We start from the raw sequence: 15,112 nt of genomic DNA, 5'->3' as shown, positions 1-15,112 counted from the left end.
TTTTAAGGGAAAGGCTTTCTCTTTGGGCCTGCAAAAATAGTGATAAGTTGGCGGGGCATGGTGGCTTATGCCAGCACTTTGGGAGGCCAAGGCGGGCAGATCACCTGAGGTCAGGAGTTCGAGACCAGCCTGGCCAACGTGGTGAAACCTCGTCTCTACTAAAAATACAAAAATTAGCCTGGTGTGGGGGCACATGCCTGTAATCCCAGCTTCTGGGGAGGCTGAGGCAGGAGGCTTGCTTTAACCCTGGGAGGCAGAGGTTACAGTGAGCCGAGATCATGCCATTGCACTCAAGCCTGGGTGACAAGAGCGAAATTCTGTCTAAAAATACATATATATAATATATATATTATAATATATATTATATATATATATATATAGAGAGAGAGAGAGAGAGAGGGAGAGAGAGAGATAAGTAAAGCATTCAGAACAATCCTGGCCAGCGTAGATGCTCAAGATTTAGTTGTTATTTGCTGTTCTACATTAGGCCTGAGCTGGTGGGAATGTCACATTCCTCATCGTTGGTCTGATTCTCTGTGGCAGGCACTTGCCTTCCCAGGAAGCACTAAGCATTTGGCTTTGCAGAGATTTTACCTCCTATCTCTGGAGAAGGCACCGCCTTGGAGTCTGGGCCACCTGGATTGCTAAAGCCTGGGGTTAGGTGCTGGAAAGGAGAATAAACATTTATGGAGCAGCTACCGGGAGTCAGAGTCTGCACCAGGTGTCTGGCTGTGTGTTCTTTCCGACTCTGCCCAACCAAGGGATGAGGTATTACCGCTGTTCCCATCTTGCAGAAGAAGTGAATCACCTGAGTCGCTCTGTGACCCATGATGAAGGGGCTGAGAGAGCCACACACACAGGTCTGTCTGACCCCAAAGCCTGTGCTCTTCCCCTTATAGGGCCCACTGCTTCCACGTTCCAGAATCCTTTCTCCTTTTCTTTGATCACGTTTTATTTCCTCTGACACACGGGGAATTGAACTTGGCTGCTGCGTGATCCAAGGGGGGCAGAGGTGAACTGCGTGGAAGCGGGTCCTGCGTTGCTTTCATTCCCCTTCATAAAGGGCTTTGGCGCTCAGGAAATGGTTGCAATTCAACCTTGAGCCTGCCCCTGCTGGGGAGACCCAGGAGCACCCTGGACACCACCCTCACCCCTTCCCCTGGGTTTCCAGAGTGGAAGTAATTCACCCCACGGACACACAGCTGGGCAGAAAAAGCAGGCCTGCTTTCCAGGTCACTGAGGCCCCCCTCTGAGATGGGGGAATGAGTGCGTAAAGACGGGCACAGATGGTGCTGGCAGAGAAAGGGAGATCAAGGGGATTTGGGATGGGGGGTGCTGGTCACTTGTGGGTGTGGCTGGGCAGAGCCCCCATGCAGGGCTGGCTGGCACGACCACCCACCAGGGCTGCTTCTGAGCTGGGTGCCTGTTGTGGGACACTGCTCTGAGTTTGCTTCTTTACTGATGGCCCAGAAGCCCCATTGTGCCGGCGGGACATGACATGGCCACAAGGGCACAGGGTCACCTGTGCTGCTGGGGGTTGGGGGGATACAAAGGGGAGGAGGTCTGAGAAAAGGCCAAGGCAAGAAAGGTTCCCTGGGGACAAGTCTCCTTGCTCCCCATCCTTCTCTCTCCTGAACTACGTCTTGGTCTTTCTCGCTCTGTCTCCCTCCACTATATCTTCTCTTTGTGTTGTTCCCTTTAGATATCCTGCTTCCCTTCTGCTTTCTGCTAATCAGAGTGAGTGTCCCTCCTCATCCCCCTTCCCTTTCTCCATTTGTCTCCTGCCTTCTTTCACCCCTACTCCCCAAGTCCTGTCTCCCCAGCCCTTTGCTTTCCTGTAAGTTTCTTCCTCGTTGTCAGGCCTCAGCCTGGAGTGGCACCAGTTTGCTTGTTCTTTATGCCTGTTGACCTGTGGCTCACACCTAGGTCTTGGAGCCTCAGCTCCAAGCCCTCTGACTCTGAGAAACACGCTCCTGGGAAGGGGTGGCTAAGTGACGACCTGAGCAGCTGGTTGTCCCTGTGGCCCAGCCCTCGGTTTGCCATCACTCATGCTTGCTGGGAGTGGACTCCTGCACAGACCACCCCAACACTGCCCACCTGGCTCATTAGCCTGACTCAGTTCAAGGGTTTGCTAAGCACCTGCTAGATGCCCAGCCTTTCCTGGGGGAGCAGTGTAAGGGCGAGGGGATGGGAAGGGCTCCATGCACCTTCTTTCCCATCTCTGTGTCTTTGCTGAGAGGTCACTTGGACTCTTGCCTCATGTGAGCCCCTCTCTACCTCCAGCTCTGGTGAGCAGGCTCAGGAGTAGGTGTAGGAAAGGAAGATGGGAGTTATAAACCCACCTGTGTCCTTAGCAAGCTGTGTCATCTTTCTGGACATCATTTTGCTTTCAAACATGAGAGGATTGGACAAGATCCCTTCTAGGAACCTGTGCAGCCACAAAAATGCTAAGTAGTTGGCTGCTTGCTGAGATCAAACTCACGTCACGATCAGTCTGGGACCTGAAATTTGATAATTTGTGATTAATTCCTTTGGTTCCTCCATGTTGGTTTTTGTTTTTGTTTTTTTTTTTTCTCTCTCTCTGTCTCTAGGAGACCTCTTTTGAACTCATATATTCTTGGGATGTTAATACCAGTGGCCTGCTGGCAAAGGTTTAACAGCTAGCTCTCGGGGAGTTGGGGAAAGCCCTGATTGATTGGTAGTGTTTGCGGACTGATTTCCATGGTGTAATTACTTCTACTATGGCCACCTGCAATCTAACAACATGCTGTCACTAACCGTGGGACTGGGAAGAAATGCACAGTTGGCTGTCTGCGCTGGTCTGAGCGACTCCCACACACTCATTAATCTGGTAACACCTTGGCAGGTACACATAGTAGATGCTAAATAAAAGCCAAGAGGTAAGAAACAGCTGACAGTATCAGGAGACAGAAATGTTCTGGGCGATGAGGTTGGTAAGGGGAAGGAAGCGAGGGACTCTGAGTAGGACTTGGGGGGGGGGATCCCAGCAGAGACCCCTTCCAAGATCAGATTTCCCACCCATGGCTCCCTTCCCATCAGGCACTTCTGTCCTCATCAAACATTCTGGGTGAGGGTTCCATCTCGAAAGCTTGACAGAAAACCTTTCCCTGGGATTCCACACCTCTCCAGGGAGTCCCGGGACTCTGTAGCCACCTCCCTCCCTTCCCATCTGGCCAGGCCACGGCTGCAGACTATATTTTTGCAATAAAAAAAAATCAGGACCTGTGTTCTGACAGAGGACTTTTTTTTCTGACTTTGAATGTATTTAAATGAAGTCTTCCAAGGTCTAAAAATTAAATCCTGGTTATACATTTAATGAAATGCCTTTATTGAAAAGAATAAAATTATTTTACATTTGAAAAGAGCTGTAAAAATTCAGCTAACCATATCGCAGCTAATACCACATTTGAAAATAGAAATCACTCAAGTTATTAGGATTTGTTAATACAGGGTATTGGGTACACAGATGTTGGGTATATAATTCTTTATGCTGGTCCGTACATTTGAAATATTTCATAATAAAGAAAAAATGTCTCACGAAATCAGGAAGTTGGGCTCTCATGGTTCCAGTCCCAACCTTCCCTGGAATTTCTCTCCTCACCCCTTTTAATTCCAGGGAGGAGAGAAAATCAGCCTCAGTTGTCCTGGATCCTCAGATAAAGGGATGCTGAGGAGACGCTGGGGTGGAGACCTCAAGAAACCCCCTTTCTCTTTCTGGAACTCGTTCTTATCCATCAAACTGGGAGGGAGTTTCCCGGGCCCCTGAGATCCTTTGGGGCTGGGACCATCTACAAACATCCTTGCCTGGGCCAGGGAAGCGCTGCAGGCCTCATGGAAAACATTTTCCTTCCATGCTCAGACATGAACCACCACTGTGGGGGCTCTCTCAAGCCGTGTCCCTGCATGTGAAGCCGAGGCTTTACTGAGCCTAGTCATCCCACATCGGGGAGTGTGGGCCCCACACCGGGGGTTCCCAGGCCCTGTCTGTGACTCTGAGGCAGCCTGTGGGGTCTGGGACAGAGCGTGAGTGTGCTTTCTCTTCCCTGAGCTGTTTGAGGTGGGGTCAGCATGGGTGAGGTGCAGGGCCTGCCCCGGCGGGTTCAGTCCTTGGCCAGCCAGCCCTGCTGAGATGCCTTGACCACACCAACCATAGTCCCTGGTAGCTATTTGAGAGTGGAGTCTACCACAGAGGGGCTGGGGGGGTGCCCCTTCAGCTCCACCTGGTGCAGAGGAACATTTCCAGAGGGGGGTCCCCCGCCCTGGAGGTTGAGAGGGAGGCTGCACGGCTGAGCGGACTCCGCGGCTCCCCCTCGGCTTCTCCCTGACAGCTACAAATAGGCTCTTGAGTGTATTTAATAAACCCTAGGAAGGCGTTGTGGCCGCCTCGCCTCTGCTGGGGAAAGTGATGGATGTCATCTGTGGGAGGGAGGAAAGAAAACTTTCTAAATGGGCTCAATTTAGGGCAAGAGAGCAGTGTGGAGGGCGTGTTCTGGGTGCCAGCTCACATGCGTGGATGTGCATGGGCACACTAGCATCTTTTGGGGCCTGGGGGCAGATGGGACACCTTGCCCACCTCGGCTCTCAGGAAAAGTGAGCACAGCTCGGAAAACCAGGTGCCGTGCGCAGAAATCCCCTTTGCACTCCCGCCTTTCAAATGAGGGCTGGAGTCGGGGACCTCTTGCACTTTGGGATTCTAAAATATCCGCTTGTTTCCTCGGAGGAGGCTTTGGATCTTGTTCCTGGAGGCTTTCGAGACTTGATGGGGGTGGCTGTGAAGTGAGTTTTTCTGGAGAGAGAGGAAGCGCCTGAGTCAAGGGGCAGGCCGACCGGGTGGCCCTGAGCCCAGAACTTCATCACGGGCCGCTTCCTGCAAGGAGTCTGCCCCACAGAGAAGGCGGGCTCTTGGGATAGGAACTGGGGAAGGCAGGCAGGAGACCTGCCAGCCTCTTCCCCGACAGTAGTTTTATGGGCTGAGGGAGCCTCTCCATGCCCCCTACCTCAAACGGGCTTGGGCTGAACGTTCTAGCTCTGCCACCCGCCACCTTCTGTCTGAGAATGGGGCGTGGGTCTTTTTTCAACTCTCCTTCTTCCCCTGTGGAATGCAAGTAATGCTTGGCCAGCTCACCCCAGAGGGTGATGTGAGAGGATGTGTGAGGACACTAGAGCCTGGTGGTGGTGACAGCGGTGTTCAAGTGCCGGTGGGGAGAGGGATGGTGCCTGGGTGATCACCCGAGCATTGTTTCTGGGGAGTGGGGGCACCCCCAACTCCTCCCCTGCAGGAGATGAGGGTCTGGGCTGGTGCCTGAGGCTCAGAGTGGACAGCCCCACTCACCTAAGACTGCACAGCCTTGAATTGGGTAGGATCCGTCTTTTAAAAATGATGTGGCAGCTCGCCTTCGATGAGCTGGGGAAATGAATGAAAGGCATTCAGAAAAAAACTCTCGCCCTCCAGAAAAATTAAAATAAAAGGTAAATTTGCAGAATTCTTCGAAGGGTCAGCCTCACAGGGAGGGGTTGTGTTTTCCTCCTCCATGCTAACCTCTGAGGGGAGGGAGATGGGACAAAAGACATAGGAATATTTACGGGGAGATAGTACGTCCTCCTCACATGCACACACACTCACTTTGGTTTTCTTCAGTTCTCTATCCCAGTCCTGACATCCATGAATTGAGTTGAACCCTCTCAGAAGCTATTTATATTTTCTGCTTGTCCCACCTCTTGAGGTTAGATGGTCCATAAGTTTACAAGCTTCTGTGTGAAGTTGACTTCTTTCTCTGGATCTTAAACTCGCCCCATAAAAGCTTCAAAGAGAACTACATGGAAACAAGGAGACATAAAGAGAACACAAGGTAGATAAATTCAGACTCGGAACTAGGTAACAAGTACACCAGAGGCAAAGTCTGAAATCCCTGCAGGCGGAGGGTTAAAGGTTTCAGTGAAGATTTCAATACAGGCAAATCAAAGGAGTTTTGCGTTTTTGGTGAGGAAGGTTGGGGAAAACTGTCCTGGCATCTCTTCCTTTTACTCCCTGAGGGCTTCCTGGGGTAAGCAATATCTCCCAAGCTGCCTGAACACAAGACAGCTTTGGCAATGTGGGCCAGGAAGGGTGCCCTGGACAAAGGGTTGGAGGTGGAAAGGGGATGAAAGAATCCAAGAGTGAGATGGGAATCACCATGGGTGTTTCTCAGCCCCACCAGGCTGACGTCTTCATCTGAGCCAGGATCGTGACAATCCACTGGCCCAAGAAGCAGCCAGGAGCCGCAGATCCCACTCTGGGCCACTGCAGCTGTAGGCAGGGATAGAAAGGCTCCCTCAGGCACTGCTCTCCATCCACAGGGATACAGCCCCACTGTCTCACCATTGCTCCTTCCAGCCCCTCGCCAGGCACCTGGTGCCCCTGCTCTCCCAGCAGCCACTTTTGTGGCTTTGCTGGTCTAGTGTCCTACTGAGCATGTTGGCAGTGGGGCCTGACAGTTCCCCTTATTTGTCCTCCAGACTGTGCCAAGGTGACCTGTGGGTGTCAGACTTATACACAGACCCATCTAGAAGGGCAAATTTTTGCACATAGGACCAGAGCTCAGGCAAGACAAAAAAAAGAGGATGGCAGGTGTGAGATAGGAAGAAGAGCGGTTCAGAGCCTAAGAGGGGCACTGTGGGGATGAAAGCACTCCTTGCAGTGGCTGGCACTATGATGTCCAAAAGTGGGCTAGAGACTCAGATACCACAGGAGCCTAAATCCTGCTTTTTGCTCTTTAGGCTTTATGATCCAGTGTGGTTGGGGTTGGGGATTATTCCAGCAGAAATAATTCAAGGGCAGTGGTAAGGGCAGGTGGTGAGGTAGAGATGACTGCCATCGATGTTCAGAAAAGGGAGCTGTCACCAGGGGCTATTGGAGTGGGGAGAGGCAGGGTGGGGTAGCAGGGAGACTGCTGGCTTGGTGGCAGAAGACATAGCTTGGGATCCCAGCCCAACCACTTACCAGGTGTGTACCATGAGGTCCCTGAGTCTCAGTGTCCCTCATGGGTAAGACGGACTCAATAGTACCTCTTCTCAGCACCATGAAGAGTCTGGTTGGGTATGAGATGCAGTAGGTGCACCATAGATGCGTGTTTCCTCCCTTCATTCCATGAGGGAGGCAAGCTCTGAGATGGGACCTAGAATGGGGCATAGAGCTGGTCTCAGGCCTCAGTTCTTCTGCATCGCAGGGCAGGAATTGGAGTTGGTGGGGGTGCAGTTGTGAGTGCTCCCCAGCCCAAGTCTGTCTCCCTCTTCCGAGTCAGGGCCCTCTTGTATTGGAGGTTAAGAAGGTTCTGATCTATCACTCCACAGCCCATGCTGCCCGAGTCCCGCCATTCCCTTCCCAGACAATTAAAAAGCCTCCACAGTCAGTACCCACTGGCCAGGTCACATGGGAGGGCTGCTACAGTCACATGGCAGCTCTGTGTGCAGGCAGTGTGTGCATCTGTTCAGTGGGGCTGGGTGTGAGACACAGGGGAAGTCATTATATCCTCATCTTGGATGCAGGCAACTAACCATAAGAGACATCCTCGCACTAATGTGATCGCAGAGGATGCTGAAATCAGACTTGAAAGATAAAGAGCTAAGACTGGGGTTGCCCCCTCCCCAGCAACGCTTGCAGCCTTGTGAGTGATGAGGCTCCATCGTTAAGGGTGGGGAGAAGGTGGCACCCAGCCATCTGCTTCACGAGTGATCCTTCTCCAGGACCCTGGGGTCAACTACTCCCCAGTCCTGGCATCTGATCAGACCCAGCGTACTTGGCCGGATGGCTGGGGAATTGAGATGTGGCCTACCCCTATTGGAAACAGGCAAACTTGTCCTGCCAGATGGAGTGGTTCTTAACCTGATTTGCTGCAAAATGCAATGTGTGTATTCCCCTCTATCAAAATAAAATAGTACAGACCAAATAAGCTTTTTTCAAGAGTTATGGCTATGTGTCTGGCCTTTGTATTATTTTGGTTGAGCACAGACATATGTGTTCATGGACATATATGTGCACACATGCACACATACACACACACAGCAGGAAACAAATCTCATCTCAGTTCTGTGACATGACACATCTCAGTGAGTTGCAAGTCTGTGCCCCACACTGTGCCGGGGAAAACTGAGGATGGAGAAAGAACCTCAGACACAACCAAACCCTACAAAGGAAAAGCCTGGAGAGTGACCTGTGTGTGGAGGTCAGTGAGGGGCTGGGATTGACACGAGGAAGAGGCGTTTGCAAGCACCACGTGAAAGAAAATGGTGATTTGGGCCATGGTGGCGGGGACAAGAAGGAATGAGGTTAAAGACATGTTTTGAAGAAAGAATCAATGGGATTTTCTGACAGTTTACATGGGGCTGTGAGAGAGAGGAGTCAGGGATGATGCTCAAGTTTTTGGCCTGAGCACCTGGATAGTGGATGACTGGACCAGAACCCAGAGGCTGGCTTTCAGTCCTGACTATGACACTTGCCTCTGTATGACATAGCACAAGTCATCCGAATAAACTTTACCCCATCTCTAAAGTAAGAGCAACAATCTCCCCACTCTTACCTCCCTTAGATTTTCCTGAGGATGAAAGCAGGTCACGTAGGTCAGGGTGTCAGGGTCCTCCCAGCACGTCATGAGGATGACCACAGAGCACTGGCTCAGCGATGGAACAGGCTGCCTCGGCACACAGAGAGCCCTTGGTCCATGAGAGGGCTGTGGAGCGGGTTTGCCAGGTGGGAGTGGCAAGTGGGATGAGGAAGAACAGAGGAAGGAGGAAGGAGAGTGCTGCTTCCACAACCCAAGCACTGAGACCTGAGCTGGGGCTTTGCTGTGTATTTGGGAACTGTCACTGCAGAACAAGACGGGGCTGCTGCATCTGAGGAAGCTTCAGATGCAGCCCCCAAGCTCCAGAGGACCATTCCACGAGCCCATCCACCCAAGTCACAGCACCCACACAAGTCTGCTCACTTCTCCTCCATGAGAGAACATTCTTGGGGAGCTGAAAAGTCCCTCCTGTGGGGCTTGGATAGCAAGACAGAAACATAAAGGCCAGGCATCGGCGTCATGGGGAGGAAGAGCAGATGGGCGGTGAGCCCTACAGGAAGAGAGCGGGAGGCATGGGGTGGGGAGGGAAGGGAGGCCACCAGAGTTCCCGGGCCTCTGCAGCCACTACCAGTTCTCTCACACTGGGCAGTAGCGTGGGCCCAGCCAAAGCACCTGAGTCTGCTCTGCTGCCCACACAAGCCCATGGCAGAATGGCAACGGAGACAAGCCTACCATCTGCATCCTCCTTCCCTCCTCCCCTCAGTTCCTCTTCACTCCAAGGATGGGGGTCCTCTTCAGGATGTCCCCCCACCCTCAAGCCTTCCCCCAATCCACCCAGCCCCAAGATTAGGAAGGCAGAGCCAAAGACTTTTAGATCTCTTTTCATCCAGCCTCCCAGCCATCCAGCCTCCCAGCCATCCAGCCTCACACCCATCCAGCCTCCTACCCATCCAGCCTCCCACCCATCCAGCTTCCCATCCATTCAGCCTCCCACCCATCCAGCCTCCCACCCATGCAGCCTCCCACCCATGCAGCCTCCCACCCATGCAGCCTCCCATCCATCCAGCCTCCTATCCATCTGGCCTCCCATCCATCCAACCTCCCACCCACACAGCCTCCCATCCATCCAGCCTCCTACCTATCCAGCCTCCCACCCATCCAGCCTCCCATCCATCCAGCCTCCCACCCATCCAGCTCCCAGCCAGCCTCCCATCCATCCAGCCTCCCACCCATCCAGCCTCCCAGCCAGCCTCCCACCCATCCAGCCTCCCAGCCAGCCTCCCATCCATCCAGCCTCCTACCCATCCAGCCTCCCACCCATCCAGCCTCCCAGCCAGCCTCCCAGCCATCCAGCCTCCCATCCATCCAGCCTCCCAGCCAGCCTCCCATCCATCCAGCCTACTACCCATCCAGCCTCCCAACCATCCAGCCTCCCAGCCAGGGTCCCCTAGGTAGCCTTTCTCCAAGTATGTCCAGCTTTGCTTGCACACTTGGGATGACAAGAGTCTTATCATTATGCAAGCATCTCTTTTCATTTCCTCTGGACCCTAGTTGTTAAAACACGCCTACCACACCCACTAGGACAGCTATCATTAAAAAGACAGATAATAAGTAGTGCTGTCCAGGATGCAGAAATCAACTCTCATTCATTGCTGGTGGGAAAATATAAAATGGGGCAGCCACTTTAGAAAACAGCATATAGCAGTTCCTCAAAAGGTTAAACACAGAATTACCAGCAATGTCATGCCTGGGTATCTGCTCAAGAAAAAGGAAAACATACATCCATGCAAAAACTTACACATAGATGTTCACAGCAGCATTATTCTTAACAGCCAAAAAGCAGAAACAACACAAATGTCCATTAATGAACAAAACGAATGGATAAATAATGTGATATTTCCAGACAATGGAATATTATTTGGCCATGAAAAGGAATGAAGTACAGATTCATGTTGCGACATGGATGTGCCTTGAAAATATTACTAAGTGAAGGAAGCCAGTCAAAAAAACTACATATTGTATGATTCCCTTTATATAAAGTATCCAGAATTGGTAAATCCATTGAGACAGAAAATAGATTAGTGCCGGGGGAATGGGGTAGGCTGTTGGAGTGATAGCTAAAGGGAGTGGGATTTCTTTTGGGGATGATGAAAACTGTTTTAAAATCAACTGTGGTGATGGCTGCACAACTTTGTGAATGTACTAAAACTATTGAATTGTACATTTTGTATGGGTGAATTGTATGCTCTGTGAATGACATCTCAACAGAGCAGTTGCAAACACACACACACACACACGCTTGCTATCTCGTGTGGAACTAGGATGACCAGCTGTCCTAGTTTGCTAAGACTAAGGGGTTTCCCAGGGCATGGAACTTTCAGTGCTAAAACAGAGACAGTCCTGAGAAACTGGGATGGTTGGTCACACTCTGTGGAACCCAAATCTGCCTCTTCATAATGTTTACTGACTGGTTTGAGGTCTCCCCCTGGAGCCACCCAGGACACATCCAGGCCCTACCCCTGCCCCAGGAGAGTCCAGCTTGAAGAAAGCAACAGGGAAAAGCCTAAACCACCTCCACAGAGCTAATGTCCTCTGCCCCTCACCATGTCTGCATATGTGAGGAGTGGGGTTCCCTCACCATTCTGGGGGCCTCTACAGAATGGGCTGTGCTTTGTAGGTAGGTGTTTGAAGGAGGGAACCTGAAACAGAATCCAGCACCCAGTGGTGTTTACCCATGCAAGGGGAGCAGGGTCATTACCCTTTGAATGGAGATTATTTCTCCGCTAATGTAATCACAGTGCATTGGCTTTTGCGGGGAGGCCATATCTTGACATGCAGTCCTAGTAAGACCTCTAAATTGTTTGTATGTGGACTTCTCATTTCCTTTGCCACTTTTCCCTACTGATTTTGATCTGGTTCTATTTCATTTTCTCTCTGATTCATTCATTTCTTTTTAAACTACTTATTGAGGGCTGGGAGCAGTGGCTCATGCCTGTAATCCCACCACTTTGGGAGGCCAAGATGGGCGGATTACCAGGTCAGGAGTTTGAGACCAGACTGACCAACATAGTGAAACCCCGTCTCTACTAAAATACAAAACAATTAGCTGGGCATGGTGGCGGGCGCCTGTAATCCCAGCTACTCAGGAGGCTGAGGCAGGAGAATCGTTTGAACCGAGGAGGCTGAGGTTGCAGTGAGCCGAGATTGCACCACTGCACTCCAGCCTGGGTGACAGAGCAAGACTCCGTCTCAAAAAAAAAAAAAAATTATTGAGCACCTACTATGCGCAATAACACTGGGGATACCACCATAGACAGGGCTTGGTCTCTGCTCTTAAGAAACTCATAGTCTCACTGAGGATTCTAGACCCTTACACAGGTAATTAGGATGCTCTGAGAGAGATGTTGGGATTGCGGTGAGCATAGGGAATAGCCTTCAACCCCAGTCTTGGGTGTCGGGAAGGCTCCTTGGAGGCAAGGGCCCAAGGACTGATGGATGAGCAGGCAAAATGGGGAGGGATGTAGGGCTGGAAAGGGGGCTCCTGCTCAGGGAACAGCATGTGCAAAGGCCAGGAGCAAGAGAAAGCATGACCCCACCAGCTGTGACACGGCTAATGGAAAAATCAGCATAGAGTAAAGTGTTCATGAATAGGGTGTATTTTATCTGGAGCTTCTGGAAGTAGTTCCTCTATCTTGTCTACTAAATAATAATATTAATAATAACAATAATAGCTCCCATTTATTTACTGACTACTACTTAGGCACTGTACCAGGCTCTTTTCATGTGTAAGTTTTAAACCTTACAACGATCCTACAAAGTAGATGTAAAATTCACAGTTTACAAAGTAGGAAATGGAAGCTCAGAAAAATCAAGAATTGCCTAGGGTTGCACAGTTAGTAATTGGTGAAACTGAGTTTTAAGCCCAGGACCTGATTCTAAAGCCAGGTTTCTTGCCGGCAGTGCTTTGAGTTAAGGGGTTGGGGGTTTCAATGAGGCAGGGGGAAGTGTGGCTCCCTGCTCCCTCCGCTTCCCCCTCTCCTTCGTGGAGTGAGGAAGTGGTGCCTGTGGCACATGGGCCTCCTATTCCAGCCTGCCTAGGATAGAGCCCATAGGAAGCCATTTACTTAGCTGGAGTGGAGGGGCAGGTGTAGGGATAATTTCTAAGGAATATACATCTGGTTCATGTGTTCATACATGCTGAGTTACTGGGTCCCAGGTGCTGGGTTTTGCTAATCCCAATACATTGGGAATTGTTTAATAGGATTTTTTCCTTTTAATTAAAATATGATAATGAAACTTGCCGCTTCACTCTTAAAAAGGAATGCTTGAAATACTCACCTATTCCCCAGATGTTCTGGCCAGGAGAAATATGGATGTAATTCGATGCAATGTAGCCATCATGCAGATGAAAGGCTCGGTTTTTCCTCATTCAGATAAGAACTCCCATCATTTATCTTATGAACCTTTCCTATTTCTAACCCCTGCCTCACCAGCCAGGGCAAGGTCCCTGGCTTCAAGGAGCACAGCAGGATGGTCAGGGGACCAGCTGTGATCTGGGCATATGCAGAAGGGAAATTACTAAAACCTCTGCCTCTGAACACAGCTCAGTTGCATGTTCTTTGTAGGAATGGGGTAGGGATGAAAGAAATGAAGGACTGAGGGGTGTGGGAATGGGACTCACCCCTGGACAAGTCCTTTAAATGACCTGGACCTCAAAGACTCTCCCTGAACCCCAGCTGTAGATGTCCACGATTGTAACCCGATTTTGACTAAAGCAGCGTTTCCCACCCAGCGTTATGACTTTGCTACATCACCACCTCCTCCTTTGCATGCCATCAAGGGTGATGTCCTCTTTTCCTTCATTTCTTCTCCTTTCTCATAAACTCTGCCCTTTTTTTGCCTTCTCCCTCTTCAACTTTGATCGATCTCCTTTGCCCTTTCTCTTTTCCTTCCCTTCTCTTCTGTTTTGATCCCTCTGATCTCCCTTTTTCCTTTCTCTTTCTTCATTTCCTTTTTCTTCCCTCCCCTCCTCAACGAATATTATTCTGAGCCTCGTCCCCTCCTTCCCCTGAGCCCCTGCTGCACCCTGGGAAATGGAGAATTCACCAGTGAGTCACAGAATTAAACACACACACACACACACACACACACACCACACACACTAGGACGTTCTGCATTTAAAGCCATAAAACTCAACCACTGGCACCACATCCCTTGGATCTCCGGGACTCTGGTGCTGTGAAAAGACAACCCACAGCTCACTAAATTCCTGACCAGCCAGGGATGAAATGGTAAAACTGAATTTGCCTGGAAAGAATGGGCGAGTAGAGCTGGGGCTTTCTGTCTCCCTCCCCATCCGCTCCTCCTCCCGCTTCTGTGCATCAAACCGAATGTGATTGTGTGCCGCTGCAGAACATCAAAGAGCAGGAGAATTGCTTAAGAAGAAAATATTGGGGTTATGCATTTGAGAGCAGCCTGTGCTTCCAGCCACCTCAGGGGCTGCGCATCCATCTTTAGTCAGCCCCCAAAAGGGCGATTTGCTGACTGTCGTGCGGCCTATGATGGGCTTGGTGGGCAGCAGACGTGGTGGTGCCAGCTGAGGGAGGAGAGGACTTATGGCATGGCCACACTCGGGCCCTGTGCCTTGCCACAGCACTGCGCCAGAGACAAGATCTGATGTCAAGGCCCATTTACTGCCAGAGGCTTTGGCTCTTGAAAGGCACCAGACTTCAGCTCCTTCTGGGACCAGGAAAAGAAAGGCTGAAGTCCTGAAACTAGATGAAGCTCAGGATGTCCAAGCTCCAACCTGCGACCCACCACCACGACCGCAGCCTCGAGGAGTAGGGGGCCACTTTGCAGCTGGGGACCTAGATGGACAGTTGTGTTGGCACCGCTGGAGGGGATGGGAGGAGTTGGCAGAAGGGAAGAGGATTTGCAAGTGGATGTGGCTTTGGGAGCCTGTGGATCAGCTACTGTCACCAGAGTATTAAGGCAAAATCACTAATGCAAATTCCAGGCAGCACAGACTCAGGCTTACTCCAGGGCCCTGAGCAACTGGAATTAAATCCCCAGGCCCGCAACATCTCGCAGCATGTGTTACCTTTGCCTGGCCCCCTAAAGCCTCATCTAGGAGCTGGAAGGGCCTTCGGCAGGGCTGTCTTGCCAAGCCAGACAGAAGGGGGGACACAGTCACAGTTTAATGCCACCATATGAAGCGGAGGCTGGAAAGGGCATATCATTGTGACTAGAGGTCACACAGCCAGTGACAGTGACAGCCAGCCCAGAACTCGAGTCTTCCTGATGCCCACTGGCCCTCTTTCTGCTCAGAGCAGGATAACCTTTAAGGTATCCAAGATGCCAGCCCACAAGAAGCACAGCTCCTGTCCACACTCTCCTACACCTCCAGGAAGCTGCGTGAGGGAACTGAATCATCTCTCTTCCTGTCCTCGATGCTCCGTGACAGTCCGGTCGCCCTCTGCCCTGGGTCGGGAGCCTCTGGATACTTGCCGCTTGCCTGCTAGACTGTGATTTCCTCAAGGCAAGAGTAAAACTGG

At 51.1% G+C, this 15,112-nt stretch overlaps 1 protein-coding gene across 2 annotated transcripts in view; it reads left to right on the top strand.

Annotated features, from left to right (window-relative positions):
• Positions 1 to 15,112, top strand: part of DSCAML1 (DS cell adhesion molecule like 1) — a 366,272-nt gene that overhangs the window by 146,944 nt on the left and 204,216 nt on the right. The gene's annotated exons all lie outside the window — the stretch shown is intronic.

This window comes from Pongo pygmaeus, chromosome 9 (genome assembly GCF_028885625.2).
Source record: "Pongo pygmaeus isolate AG05252 chromosome 9, NHGRI_mPonPyg2-v2.0_pri, whole genome shotgun sequence".
Lineage (NCBI taxonomy): Eukaryota > Metazoa > Chordata > Mammalia > Primates > Hominidae > Pongo > Pongo pygmaeus.
The sequence above is the reverse complement of the archived record's forward strand: the minus strand, read 5'-3'. Positions and strand labels throughout refer to the sequence as shown.